General features: G+C 41.3%; 1 protein-coding gene and 1 long non-coding RNA gene across 5 annotated transcripts in view; one reads left to right on the top strand and one right to left on the bottom strand.

The window, feature by feature from the left end:
* Positions 1 to 2,360: 2,360 nt before the first annotated feature.
* On the bottom strand, positions 2,361 to 10,169 carry LOC135323921 (uncharacterized). Its single transcript, XR_010385410.1, has 4 exons — positions 10,101 to 10,169; positions 5,915 to 6,065; positions 5,204 to 5,287; positions 2,361 to 2,441 (listed from the first exon to the last, which is right to left on the bottom strand). It is a non-coding gene; the product is annotated as an uncharacterized LOC135323921 (long non-coding RNA).
* The window catches only part of POGZ (pogo transposable element derived with ZNF domain), a 39,016-nt gene continuing 32,804 nt past the window's right edge, over positions 8,687 to 14,898 (top strand). For 2 of the 4 annotated variants that reach the window (XM_064499083.1, XM_064499082.1), the window contains exon 1: positions 8,687 to 9,129. The gene's annotated coding sequence lies outside the window, so the exon portion shown is untranslated. The remainder of the gene's footprint in view (positions 9,130 to 14,898) is intronic. The other 2 variants (XM_064499084.1, XM_064499081.1) reach the window with 1 other exon arrangement.

Below are 14,898 nucleotides of genomic sequence, written 5' to 3'. Positions count from 1 at the left end.
ACTTGTAAACATACCTTAACAATGTAGAATACTTTTTTATCAACACATCTGTATCTCTTGTGAGATGGCTGTAATATTATATTTCTAGCAGCACAAAAAATGTGTGTGGCCCAACAGATTTGTTTCTGCCTCATACCTTTTAATGACATCTGAACTCCAGATTGTGCCTGAGATAAACTCTGATTTGGTTCCAAAAAACTGGATCAGATGGTTTGTTTAGTCTGTTGTTTTACTTACTAAAGAATCCTCAAAAGCCTAGCTCCTCTTCTCCATGTACCAGTAAGTGCTGCATGTGACAGAACTGTTTTCTTCATAAACAAAACAAACATGGAACCATTAGACTACACGATACCTGTCCCACTATAACTTTTCACTAAAACCAGATTACCTGATTTCATGTACTATACTGCATGAGGGCATGTATTAAGCACAGTATTTCAAATGCTCTTTTTATTTAGAGTCTTGGTGAGACTTTGTATAGTTCATTCTCAGCTGACATAACGAATGTCCTCATATTCTGATCTACCATTTTTCAAATGTTTGCTCTATAATTCTTCCAAGGTGGATATAATGTGTGAATTCTTTATATTCAACCTTTAGACTCTACACTGGTTCTACCAACAATTATGCAAATTATGTCAATATAAGTGCAATGGAAATGATAAACTGCAAGCTCTCTAATGTATCTCATGTCCTATATACTATGTATGCATAGTATACAGGATTTGGGGGCCCTCGTCTTGAATTGAGGGTCTTGATATATTACCACAGTAAAAAGAACGAATTATAGTTACTAGCCATTACAAACTGTATTGGGCATGTATCAAAAATTTCATATAATGAGATGAAATTGTGGCAGTCTCAGAAAGGATTTTTGTTACTCACTGCCCCAGACAAGATGCAAACTGGCCATCTGTGAACTGTTCTGTCTATCTTATTACTGATGACTTTTTGAACTCAATAATATGTTTACAGAATTAAGCAACCAAAAGTTATGCGTTTTGTTTGCATAATTGACCCACAATCGTATGAAGTATGAAACTTCTTCAGGAGCAGTGTCATGACCTTTAAATTGCATTCATATTTTCATTATAGTTATATAACTTTAATACAAACAACATAATTTGACCCTCCCTCCAAAATGAGAATGTGTGAACAACAATAAAAAAGCTATTGTCAAAGAATACAACAAATAAGAATTCTCTGTTGTGTGTTTGGCTAAGTAGGCAGTTTAATACCAGGGTTTTGCCCTTTTAATGTTTATAAAACACTGCATGGATTTAAATGAATATTTACAAAACAGGCAAAATCTTGCAAACCTCAGGCGAACATGTCATTGAGAATGTTGCTTTGGTAGAGGCTTTTGGATTTAGATCAGGAATGTTATTTCTTTCTTCTCTTGATTGTGCAAACAGTATTAAAGCAAAGGACAAAAGAAAAGAAATCCAAACAAATGCAACACAAAACAAAAATTCTAAAACAAAAAGCCCAGCAAAGCAGAGCAGTGCACAGGGGACAGATTTAATCACCTCTGAAAAGGATGAGAGAGAAAAAGAACAGAGACGACAAGCAACAGCCAGGTCCTTCAATGGACAGCTGGAAAAACCCTTTGAACACTACAGAGATGAGGGCAGAATAAGGCCCAGTACAGAATTATGATTAGGAAGCTGCATTACAAAGCAATTGTGTTTGCAAAGTTGAACACTGCTTAGTTAGTAAATGCTAGAATTAAGGATGTCAATATAAATTAAATTCAATCCCCTTTTGCACATGCACTACAAATCTTAATTTATGAAATAACAAGCAATAATTCTTTCATAAGATACTCACCTAATTCAATTCATGAGTAGTTAATACATTTTTAACCATTAATATTTAATGCATTACCCCAAGCTTAGCAAAACAAAAACCCATTCCAACAAAGCGCAAAATGCAAAATTTTTAATTACTGTAGATGCACCTTCCTATACAAGTATTCTATAAACACTACTAAATTTACCTGTGCAACACCTATCCGTTAGCTTATTTGAAAGCTGTTGAATTGAGAGATGGGAAAATTAGAACTACCTTGGTCAAAAACAGTTACTAAATTTGAATGCTCATTTTTAAAAAAGTAAACGCATTTAGCCTATTTGTAGCAACATACGCCACTTTTGCAAGTTTGGCTGCAAATGTTTCCTTCTGAGAATCCCAAAATGAAGACAACCTAATTACTGGCCAAATGGAAAACATGTAGTTTAAGCAACTCAACCCCCAAAATTTCAGAGTCATTGGAGACACTAGAAATTATCTTCGAGAATTTGTAGAGGAAAAATTAGTTTCCATAAGACACACAAGAGTCAATCACAACCTACCTTCAAAAGGGGAAACTGGGAAACATATAACATTCAGCTCCACTTCAATTCTTGGAAAGTTGTTCAACAAAACACCTGAAAAAATACCTTAGAGAGAAATGGCATGATATTATCAGGAACAAATCACAACATGCTAATTTCTTTCTGTGATAAGAGAACACTTTGATGAAAAGGGGAAGAGCAATGGAGAACATGTATCTTGATATAGTGACAAGTCTGATGTGCCACATAACTTCCTGCTAATTAATCTATGACCATATAGCTTTTATAAAACAATAGTAAGTTTGACATTAAAGTACTTAGAAAACTATACAATCAAAAATAGCTATGAAATGACTGTCAAATTGGAAGGATGTTTGCACTGTAGTTCTGTAGTAGGCTACTACAGACCTCTAGTTAGTGAGTACTTTCAGTACTGTGTCAGATGATGAAATAGAGAATATGTGCTTTGAATTTACAGACAAAGGAGGAGCATCCATTAATACCACAAGATTATGAAAAAAAAGAGAAATTTGGAAGGGAAAGGGTATTTTTTTCTGAAAAAAAACCCACTGTTATCAGAATTAGCCGAGAAGCTAGAATTATCCAATGCATTTTAAGCAAAGTTTTCAGAACATCTTTCTCAGTTTATTTATATGGATACATGATCCCAATCTTATGTGAATTCAGAGGCAGACTGAAAAGTGTGAGTGTGAATTTGTCTTAAAACAGCATGGAGGTGGGCCTCTATGCATCAGTTGATGCCAAGTTAGCAATGTGATCATCTGCAACACAAATGTTGACGGCCTTCTTCAAACTTCACTGATATTCACATATCATATTTTTGTTCTTCAGTTGTTACATAAAATACTATCTATATGGGAATTCCATTAGCAGAGTTAAAATAAGTATCTACACATGTAACAGTAAATGATGCTTTTGATACCTTTCAAATTTTATCACAAATCTTACAACAGAGATTTCTATTAAATCCCTAAATGCCACAATCATACTATCTGAAGGAATCTCCATTTTTCCTTTTAAGAAGTAATATTCTAAGCTTTATGCTTATGGAGAGCTCATAGCTTGAGTATGACCTGAATGTAAGCATAGAAATGAAAAACTGAAATATCCCATATATTTATTATTTTTAAATAACTTCATAATATTGAAAGAAATTGCGTAATCTTTGAAAGCCTGATCTTTTTTTACTTCAAGGCTGCTAGTAATGAAATGACAACAACCAGATGTTTAGTGAAACTGTAAAGGGAAATCTCAGCTGGGACTTGACAAGACAAACAAAACCAATGATTAAAAAGACAGACATTTTTATAGCCACAACAGCTTCCTGCAGAGAAATATCTTGATCCTGGGCCAAATCCCAGAGTCCTGCAGGCCACAGGCCTTTAACTCTGTTTTTATTAAGCCCTCCCTTGAGTGCGTTACTTCTGCAGTGGTAGGTTACTTGCCTGAGTAATTAGCTCGTACTTTGTGCATAATATTATCATTCTTTCAGGACTAATATTATTAGCTGTCAGTAAATATTGCCATGTCATAGCAGCTTTTTAAAGAAAGGAATTATGGTCCTTATTAATACCTTTGTTGCTCAGTTAGGCTCTCTCAGGAATAAGGAAGAGAGATCTGTGTGAGCTGAAGAACTGGACCCTAATGCTCGTTAGTGCCCATATTTCTTAGATCAAATGTTTGGTGCCTTTTAAAAAGAACTCCTAAGGTTTGATCTAAAACCTCAGTATTTATCCTTATTGCACAAATATGCATTCAAATAATAGCTTCTAATTGTGATATATCTTCTTGGTAAATGGGATCCAAAACTTCAGTAAGAACTCTAAAGATATCCTTTATTCATGGGCTCATTGTTTTCAAAAGTGCATACCTTTATAAATGCAACTCCAAATGCATACCTCCAATTTTAATCAATTCCCCTAGGACCTCATACCGTAACAGCTCATTTAACTAAAGACAAAACAAGACAAAAAAAAGCTTTAAAGAATCCTCAAAGAAGAAACAATACAAATTTTGCTCACTGCTTCTCTGCAACATTAAAACAGCCTGACAGATTTTTACCCTAGAGATAGAAATTTAAGGGTTTTTAAAATAATTTTTAGCAACCTTTTCAAAGACACAGAAATGGTAACTGGAACTTGCACATTTGGGAGCTATGTGGTTTAAGATGGCTTAAGTAAACCCTATTTACTCATTCCTATCCTTACTCTATCCACTAGGTTGTACAGAAACAACAGTGACCAGGGAAAAAAATGTTCTACAAATTTAGTTATCATAAAGAATTTCTGGGGAGAAGGGAGAAATGTATAGCTATAAACTAAAAAACTCTAGCTGAAAAATTTGTACTCTGTATTACACCTTGCAAATGTACATGAGTAATAACGTATTTGAGAATTAAATTGAACATGGAACTAATTAATAGGTATCCTCAGGCATCACAGTGACCCATTTGTGCAAAATATTAAGGAAAAACATTTAATGGAGGATTTCCCGCATCCAGTCTTTTGAAGTAAAACAACACCCTTGATTTGTGCTTCATGGATGCTTCCAGGAGAGGTTGGGAAAAGCATTTCAGGAAGAGCTGGAGACATTTATTTCAATGTTTGTTTGGAAGGAGAAAAAAAAAAAAAAAGCAAAGGTCAAAACTTTAAATGTAAGTTAAAACATAGAACATGTGGATGTTTTAAACTTTCAGATCTAAGGAATAATAATTAAACATTAAATTTAAGTTTGAATTCAGTGGCATAAGTGAAAGGCAGTTCTGTAATCAAAAGGAAACAATGAAATGTCCTACACTGGAAATACTGACAAATGAATTGAAAAAATTAGAGAAAATCTGACTTAACTGTAGTAAGCTTGAGTGTTTTGGGCCACCGGCATGCCTCACTGCACAAGCATCTGTCTACCTTCACATACCTGGCTCAGCTCATCTGCCATAAGAAAAAAAGAAGTCATACATATAATTTTGTTTTCCTATTGTAAGTTCCATTCTCAACATTTGTTTCATTCAAACATATTCTAGTGGAAATTTCTGCTCCCTGGATATCTTTGTTCTTTTGGCCAGCCCCACACTCAGTTTTTTTGAATATACTTAAAAATTGGAAAAAGTCTACATCTTATTCCGCTTTCAGAGCTAAAGTACATCCTTGCAAAGAGTTTCTCAGTTATTCTAGTATCATATGTTGAAACCTTTTCACTTTTAGCTTTGACACCAAGTAGGCTGCAGGTGGTTCTAATCTTAGACCCTTGGCACAAGCCTTACACGGCAAATGTCCAAAACCTTGGCAACCTGCAGAAGTAAAACACAAAATATTCCAATTTATTATCTTTGGAATATGTAATATATCAATTGGACTTTTCTGGGTCAATCAAACTTTTTACTAAACCCTAAATTACATTAGGAAAATGTGTAAGGATGATGTTGGGATGCACGCCTGGACCTGCTTGACCGTCATACTTAGATTGGTCCATGCATGCTGATCTAAACACAGCTGATTTTTCTTGGGTGAATGCGCGGTAAGGAAAATAGTTCTTTTTTTTCCGCCATAGATACTTACTTTCTTTACACTTCAAGACTTGTTTCCTTTTTCTTCTTAGTTGTAGATTCATCAATGTAAACACCTGTAGTGCAGCAAATCTAGTAAAATGTCCAGGGTGCATGTACAGTTGCTATTTATTAGATGAAACACAAATGTTTACCTGTTTATACTGTAAAAAAAAAAAAAGTAACTAGTAATTTTTTCCTAAATAAAAAGGAACCTTCTTTTTGGAGCAAGAAAATCAGACTCCTGTCTTGCTACCCTAGTGAATTTACGCGTTTCAATAGCAACTGAAAAAATCTCATTTTATTGTACTCCACCAAATAGAGAACTTTCCCTCTGTTCCGCTTGTAAAAGAAAAAAATGAAAAATAACTCACCAGTTCTGATGTGATTTAAAACAGCTACATTCTGTCATTAATTTTATTTGAATTTGGCATCTGCAGTACACACACTGGATAAAGACAAAACCACCTTGGTCAATTTTTTTTTCACTTTAGGTATAAGAAATATTGCCTTTGCATGGAAGAAATCAAATTTGGGAAATTTAGGATGTGTGAGTGAAAATATTTTCACTGGTGAACACAAACACTATTCATCAGTCAGTACTGTAAAACTTCAGCAGTAAATCCTTGTTGTTATTGAAATTTGAACTATGGTTACAAACTTTAACTTTCTCCATCACTAGCAATGCCAGTATAAGCGGCTGCTTTCCTTTTCATTCAATTAAAAAATCACTTTTCATGCACAGTTTCTGTCTCCAGATGATATTTTTGGAAAAAAGACAGTGAAAGTTGCTAGTGTTATATTAAATAATTAAATAATGCTTCATCCAAGGCAGAGGCTCCAAAGTGCAATCAGGAACACAAACGCATAACTACTGATAATAATATTTGTTATTATTAGGAGTGGCATAACCACAGAAGAGAATGTGGCCCTTCATATTGCATATATATATTATTTATAGATGACACACAGACAGTTAAATGAAAACACTTCCCTCCAGCATGAGGTGAAGTAGCTTAGGGTACCATGTAAACGGAAGGAAGAATGACTGGTAACTCATGAAGACCATCAGAAGAAAATTAATGTGCTTGTTTAATGAACCGCAGAGTAATAAATCACATTCTAGCAACACAAGGATATCACAGCAAGGGGGGCTCATTTGGGAAATATACTACTTACCAAATTCCTAAATTGTTTCTTTTAATAATGAATAAGGTAACATTTCAAGGATGTTGAAAACAGCTTAACCGAATTCTACAATCTGTACATGTATTTATGTTAAATACATTAACTATTAATAATAACCATGCATTATTGGTTTTAACCGTATTCTCTTCAATATTCAGTCTGTACTGTATGCAGTTAAAAAGCTGTATGTCCTAAGATTACTAAATTATTCAAAATAATATGTATATTATTAAGGATATAAACCATTTAAATTTATGTTAGGCAGAAATGTAGTATCCAATTACATGTGTTGGCTTGACAGCCCGGGACACTTACATGGCACTGATCCAGGACTGTACTTAAGCAAATGCATAATTTTAAGCATTTAGTTACTTTCATTATATTTGTTTACATACTTAAAGCTAGGTATGGATTTAAGCATCCACTTAAGCAAAGCCCTTACATTTATGCGGACAGCTCCGAAGCCTGGGCTGTATTGCCACGTCTACGTGCCTCAGTTCTGACTTCCACGCAACCTCTACAGAAGCTGTAGAGAAGTTCATCCAATTTAAACCTTTGTCCCTGCCTTGAAGCTATCACTGAAGGATGAAACCAATGCCAACTTTTGATGTAATTACGAGTTTTACAGAAGGGCTATGACACTATTGATCTCTACTTTCTATCAAAAAGGCCTCAAAATTTTTGGACCCTGGACTGCTAACCACTGAAAGTATCTTCTGCAGATGGTTGTTTTGAGACGCAGCCACTGAGAAGTGTTACTGGTGACGCTGCAGAGTCAAATCCCAGCGATGTCACTGGCCGCTGAACACATTACCGCTCATGGCCAGCGGGTTTCAGCCCTGTAACCACATCAACAGCTCTCCCCGTCTTCCCCAAGGCAGCTACTGAGCTGCCTTGACTCTTGGCCACACTGGTAACCACCAAAATAACACCGTCCACTCATGGTTAAGACTTTCAGTCCTAATTATGGCATCAACCACCTGGTTATCGCTGCCTCTACGGTGAGTCCTCGCCGTACGGCCAACCAAAGGCCACTAACGACGGCATCGAGCGGGTCTGGCGCCTCGATGGATGGTTCTCCAAAGGCAGCGGCCAGACCACGCGCCGAGGCCACCACCCGCTCCAGCGGGACCCGCCGGCACCGCGGCCGAGCCCCCCGCACCCGGCGGTGGCGGCCCCGCGGGACCCCGAGGTGCTGGACGCGCAGGCCAGGCCTCGAGGCCGCCCCGCCGGGAGCAGAGGGCGGCGGCGGCGGCGGCCAGCGGCGGTCACCGAGGCGAGGCGTCGCCGGCGGGGCAGGACGCGCCACGCTGGCCTCGGGGCAGCGCCTCGGCGCGGGGGAGGCCGAGCCTCGAGGCGCCCGGCGCGGCGGCGGCGGCGGCGGCTCCCCCGGGGCCGGGGCGGAGCGGGGGGGGGGCTGCGGCGGCGGCGCCGCCCCCTCAGCGCCCGTCGCCAAGGCGGCGCGGGGGGGGGGGGGGGGGGGCGCGAGCCCGCCCCGCCGCCTTTGCGCCTCACACAAACTTCGCCGGGGCCAGGCTAGGGTGCGCCGGCCGCCCGGTGACGTCACTCCGCCGCGCGCCAATCCGCCGGGCGTCTCTCAGCCCAGGAGGAAATGACGTCACCGTATCCCTCCGCCGGCCAGGTCCCCTTTTTTTGTGTGTGTGTGTATGTGTGTGTATGTGTGTGTGTGCGTGCGCCTGCGGGTGCCTTCGTGTGTGTATCAGGCCGCAAGGCTCTTTTTTTTTCCTTCTGACGGAGCGGGGGGGGGGGAGAAAAGCGGGGAGCCGCCCCCTTCGGAAAAAAGAATATATATATACAAGAGAAAAATTAATACTCCTCCTCAGCATCATCACCCTACTAGAGGTTCCCGTGGGGAGGGGGGGTCGGGACGCTCATGCCACCTGCCCTCCCCTGCCGGTCGCTTCGCCCTGAAAGCGCTGCCGTGCGGGGGGGCGTGTGTGTGTCCCTTTAAGAGCGTGTGCGAGCAGCCTCGGCTGAGGAGGCGGCGGCGGCGGGAGGAAGAGGGAGCGAGCGAGGAAGGTGAGTTGGCGCCAGTCCGTTATATGGGGGCGGGGGTGGCGGGCTCCGCCATGCTGCGGGGGAGCGGCGGGGCGCGGGGGGGGGGCGGCGGCGGGAGGAGGGGAGGGGGCCGCGCGCGCGGGTGGCGGTTGGTGACCGTTGGAACCGGTTCGAACCGCCCGGGTCTGGGGGAGGGGGGGGGGCGCGCTGCTGCGGGGGGGGGGCGGCGGCGGCCGCCGGGGCCAGCGCGCGCCGTACACAAAGCGGCCGCGAGACGCTGGCGGCGGGGAGGAGGGAGCGCCGCGGCGGCGGCGGGAGGGAGGGCTCGGGGCTCCCGAGGCGGGGGAGGGGGAGGAGCCGCCGCGGCTCCCGCTGGGCGGCGGAATGCCGCCGCTCGCCCGCACGGGCTGCGGGGAGGCGGAGTGATCCGAGCCTCCCCCCTCCCCTCCGCACGCTCCTTGGAGGGGGGGGAGGGAGGCGGTGAAGCGGCCTGGCAGCTCCCTCCGCTCCCCCCCCCCCGCAAACAAAACACCTCGGCGCCGAGCGGTGCCCTCCCCAGGCTCCCGCGGGGTTGCCATCGTCTCCCCCGGGGGAGGGGACGGCTGCATCTTCCCCGACTTACCTTCCCCCCCTCCCCCCTTTTCCCATGGCTGGTGCTGGGTGGGCGGCCATGTTGGGCACAGGGATTATTTTTCTCTCTCTTTCTTAGCAACCACAATAAAACTGAGGATGGGTTTTGCTTTCCTCCTCTGGAGAAATGTCCTTTCTGCCCTTCTTAAGGGAAGTTAACAGCAAGGATAGTCTCTGTTCACTCCTTTGGAGAGTGAAAGAAGCCCCTTTTGGACTGCCTGTTCTCCACCTTTGGCGAGTGATTCTTCCTCTCCCCATTATCCTCCTGACTGAGGCTGAGGGGATCTGGGTTTGCCTGCCTCATAACCCTCTCTGCAGCAAGTGACTGCTCAGGAATGGGGGATGCTTGACTTGCCACCCACCTGTCTCTTCAGTGTCCTCTTTGCTCTCCCCAGGACAAGACAGGTGCCACCACATTAGCGTTGGACTCCTTTCCCGCAGGCATGTCTTCTTTAGACTGTTAAGTTACTTCTTCCCCTTGTGCCCGGTGGAAAAGGCTCTTTCTTCCAAAGCACGTCAGCTTCTAAGCATGCAGAGAGGGGAAGGTTGGTTTGGTTTTGTTTTGTTTTTTGGCATTAGACTGCAGGCCCTCCTACTATGCTTGCTTGCTGTCCCCATGCCGTTACACTGAAAAGAAACCTTGGATTCCTTGCTGCACTTGGCCAGCGCTTTTTCCCTGGTCAGCAGCATGGCCCGGTCTACCTGCTCGCCTGGCCCGTTGCTAGGCTGTAGCGACACAGTTTGGTGTGCTGGGTTGGGAAGTCAGTGCAGCGGGCTCCTCTTCTCCCTCTTGAGAAAGATTTCACTGAAAGACTGTATGGAGGACACCTCACAGCTGCTTCCTCGGGCTACAGATATTAAAAGTTAAATGTTTGGTATCATCAGTGCATTTCCTTCCTTTTGCCTAGCCCTTACGACGGTCCTGCTGTTCCTAGTGTCTGAGAAACCTAGACTGCTGTCGTTAGAGCATCTTTGCTTCTTCCCCTTGTCTGTGCTGTGACAAAGCATGTGGAGATGTGGGAGAGGCATGAGTTCTGCTGCCCAAAACCCTTGTGGAAAACATGCAACACATGACAACACACACAGCTTTATTTTTATTAACTTGGCAGTAGTTGCAGCTGTCACCAAGACATGCCAAATGGGGCACAAGCGAGTGATCGGAAGTGAGGGTAGAGGAAGGGGGAATCTGTTGCTGCTTTTAGGAAATACTTTGCAAGGATATACGAGTTATGCATCATCCCTTCCCTAGACATCTGTGTATACTGTCTAGTAGATTGGGGTTGTTACAGATGTTAAATTTTATCTTTGAATAAAAGGTCTAGTTTACTGTATACACATCCTTTTTTATACTGTAGAGTTATTAACATACAGAAGATTGTCCAGTGGATGTACCCACCCAAAGAACTTCCTCTCCCTTGCTACTTTAAGCTCTAGCTGTGGGTAGGGTTCTGCAATTTTATGGTTGGTCTTGTTTATGGATATATATGGTTACATTGTTAGTATGTGTGATACCCACAGCTGCTTAGATACTGTCACAGAAGCTCCAACTGTCTTCATGCGAGTAGAGCCTGTGTCCAGGTTGAAACGAGTAGAGTGCTATATATTGTCTGCTCACAAAAGAGCCAGTTGCACAAGCATCGCTACGCGCACACCCGTGGACTCTGGAAGCACAGACTTGCAGCTTATGGGTAGTCCCGGGTTCACAAAAGGTGCCAAAGTGTTAACCCACTCTGTAGAGACAAATACCAGAAAGTGGAATGTTTTTTATTGTTCTGCAGTTCAAACTTTACAGTAGATAATAATCATGATAATTGGGCGTGTAATAATAATACATTTTAATTAGTAGGCATTGCACACTTCAAAGCCTTTAGTAAGACACATAAGACTTCAGATGATAGTATCCATAGACAGTTTAATATGCCTTTTAAAATAATTTCAGTAGCAAAGTCAAGTCAACCACATCAGTCAACAAAAATAAATTTACCTTGGCCTGAAGGATGTAACTGTTCATCTTTGGCATTCAGCTTGCACTGTTCTTTTCACCTGCCCTCTTCTATCAGAGGTGTTGCTAATATGAATAGCCATATAAACAATAATGAAATCACAGCCCAAGATATATTTTCATCAAATTATATCAGTTTTGGACTGTGCCACTCAGTCATTAAAGCCACTGAAGAGCATTATCCTTTTTTTCAAAGAAGAGATTGCAGCATGTCTTGACAGCAGAAACCTTCACCATAGGATTAATTTGCATTCACATGTAATGTAATCTCACCAGGCTTCTTAGTTCTTAAAAAGTTAAGGTACCTTCCTTGCCTTTGAGTGCATATAATCAAAACAAAGTGAGAAAATAAGGAACAAGACAGCAGTTCTGTTAAGCTTGCACATTCATAAAAGGAAGACATAATAGAGAGAAGTTGGCATGCTGAAGGAGACTTTGGACAAGAGAAGATGATTTATGTATTAATTTCTGTCTTAGCGCGGGGAAACATCTCCTTAAGCTTGCTTGTGCCTTTTAAAAAGAAATTTTCAATTTTATTTTTTTAATTTTCTTTTCTGGACTATCCTTGGGGGAGGGAGTGGGGGATGATTTCTAGCAAGTGGGCAAGAAAATTTAAGGGTCAGTTAATTCTTAAAACAGATTTTTCACACTGATGTTTTTCCTTAGCTCATTTTGGGAAAAGGGTTGATATCTTGATAGCTTTATGACCATGCTACAATGAAATCTTCAATAGCTAATCTAGACTGGATCAGGAAAATAGGTTGTCTACAACTTATTTCTACCTTCTTATTGCAGCATAGGGCAGCTACATCCTCTGTGTTTGGATGGAGTCAGTAGAATGTAGTTTGTGTTGGGTATATTTCCCCCTTCCCCTATAATTCCCAACCCACAATATTTTCTGTCTAGGAGCTGTTGCAAAGATTCCTCATGCGTCCATGTTGCAAAGGACTTGTATTTTGTTCTCTGGCTTCTTTGTGCCAGCTCTGTCCAAAATTGGTATAAAGCATTGGTGAAAAAGGTCCGTTGACTTTAGTGGAAGCTTTAGCACCAGGGTGACTGCTCGTGCAAGACTGAAATTAGTCAGCTACAGACTTTTGGAAATGTAAGTCTCATCTTTAAAGTTAGAGTTCATAAACTGTGTTCCTGGCCTGCCTTTATTTCTTCAACTTTCATTTAGTCCTTCATGACTAATAGTCAACTGTGAGTGGGTTCCCCATGGAGTCAGTTGGGACTTTTGTCTTTTAAAAAAAATACTATCACATTAATGTGATGTGCTAATAGTTAGATTGATTCTAACTGCATGTTGGCTTGTTTATACATTGCAAGTTCCCGTAAAGATGCATATTCTTTCTTTGAAGCTGTACTTGTGAATAAAGCTTTAATTTAAATTGGGATTTGTGAAGGATTGGTGGTATCTGTTGATTAGAATGACTTAATTTGCAACCTGGTCAGTGTGTGATAGAGTATAAATATTTTCGCATCTTGAGTTCGTACCTATCTATAAAAAGGCAATGTAGCTAACTAAAGTCTAGACTTGGGAGCTAGAGGCAGGAGTCGAGGTTCCTGGGTCCTCCTTCACTGCTCTGATAAAGCTTTCTGTATTTGATCTGAGCAAGACACTTAGATTATTCCTTCTCTTTTTCCATTAGTGGCTATATTCATATCCCTGCAGGTAACGTGGTATGGTAGGAAGAAAGCTGTGAAATTCTGGTATAACAGTCTCTATCCCTCCTGTTTAATCTGTCTTTAAACAAAATTCATCTTTTTGTTTATCGAGTCACCTGTATAATGGAATACATGCTTATTTCTGACCTGCTATTACATCCTTAAGGCTGATTGTGCTGCAGATGATTTCACCCAGTAGGCAGAAATTGGGCCACCAGCAGTGCCCTGACAAGTACTGATTTATTTATATTTTTTTAATTAAAAGCCTTAGAAAGTGAAGCTTAAACAGGAAGAATAGCACATCCCATCATGTGAATTTTGAAGAACACTGTGAACAACTCATTAATCTGAAGTCCCTTTTAAAAAGAAGTGTGTGTGTGTGTATAAGCACACACAACATATGTATGTCATAACTTGTTTGCTTTGTGTCAAATAATATCAAGCTGTGAATGAAACCGTAAATATATAACCACACATCTTTCAGAGATCACTTCAATGAGGCACAGCTGCCTTACTCTGCAGCTGTCATGTAAGAGCTGCAGTCCACAGGTGCTTTAGATAATAGAAAACATTTGGGACCTGATTCTCTGCACTTATATTACTGTGAGTCAGTGAATTTACTGAGTTAAAATTTGCATTATGAAAACTGAGTCCTCTGCTTGCCACCTCATTTAGGTGGAGAACTTGGATTAAATATGTATTTTGTTTATTGACATGTTTTTGAAGATTGGAAGTACCAGTGATGTTTTAACCAGAGTAAAATGTTTTGTCCTTTTTAGCTGTTTAGTCATTTTCTCTTGAGACAATAATGGCAGTCTGTAGGGATTATATCTGTCTAACTACATGAAAGTTGTTCATCAGTAAATAAATACATTGGGATCTTAGATCAGATTTCAGCTGAAATTATAAGGGAGTCAGGTAGGTTTTTTTGTGGTGATGCATAGGAGGAAAGAAAAGGATTTCTCCATTTCTCATGATAAGTTGATCTGTCTAGTTGTATGCAAAAAAACAAAAAAAACCCCTTTACTCTTGAATTTCCCCCCCAGTAATGGTAATCACTTTGATCAGAACATGTTATCAAATGGCCCAAATGGCCAACCTTTTAATACAAGAGTTTAATGACTGTTGACTTTTTTTCACCCGTGCATAACAAAGAACATGAAGCACATCGGCTGTCAGGAAAAAAAGAAAAAAAAGGTCTCTATCTTACAGTTGTGCCAGTTATCTGTATATAGCTAAAATATGTTGGCTCACTCCCTGAAGGTCTTCCCCTCTTTTTCAGCTAGAGGAGGAAGAAAACACCTTTCAATCTGAAAGGCTTTACTTCTTGCAGTATATCTAGAACAGTTTGTAGTTTGGGGGGAATTTTTGGCATCCATAATTTCAACCAAGCATCTGGCAACTATGTGCTGAAAAGCTAAATGTAGAGTATTTATCATTGGGATTAATCATTTTATTGAGCAAAGGCTTCTTACATACAAAAATATTCAAGA

The sequence above is a fragment of the Dromaius novaehollandiae genome, chromosome 29 (assembly GCF_036370855.1).
Source record: "Dromaius novaehollandiae isolate bDroNov1 chromosome 29, bDroNov1.hap1, whole genome shotgun sequence".
NCBI classification, from domain to species: domain Eukaryota; kingdom Metazoa; phylum Chordata; class Aves; order Casuariiformes; family Dromaiidae; genus Dromaius; species Dromaius novaehollandiae.
This window is presented reverse-complemented; position numbering and strand designations above follow the sequence as displayed.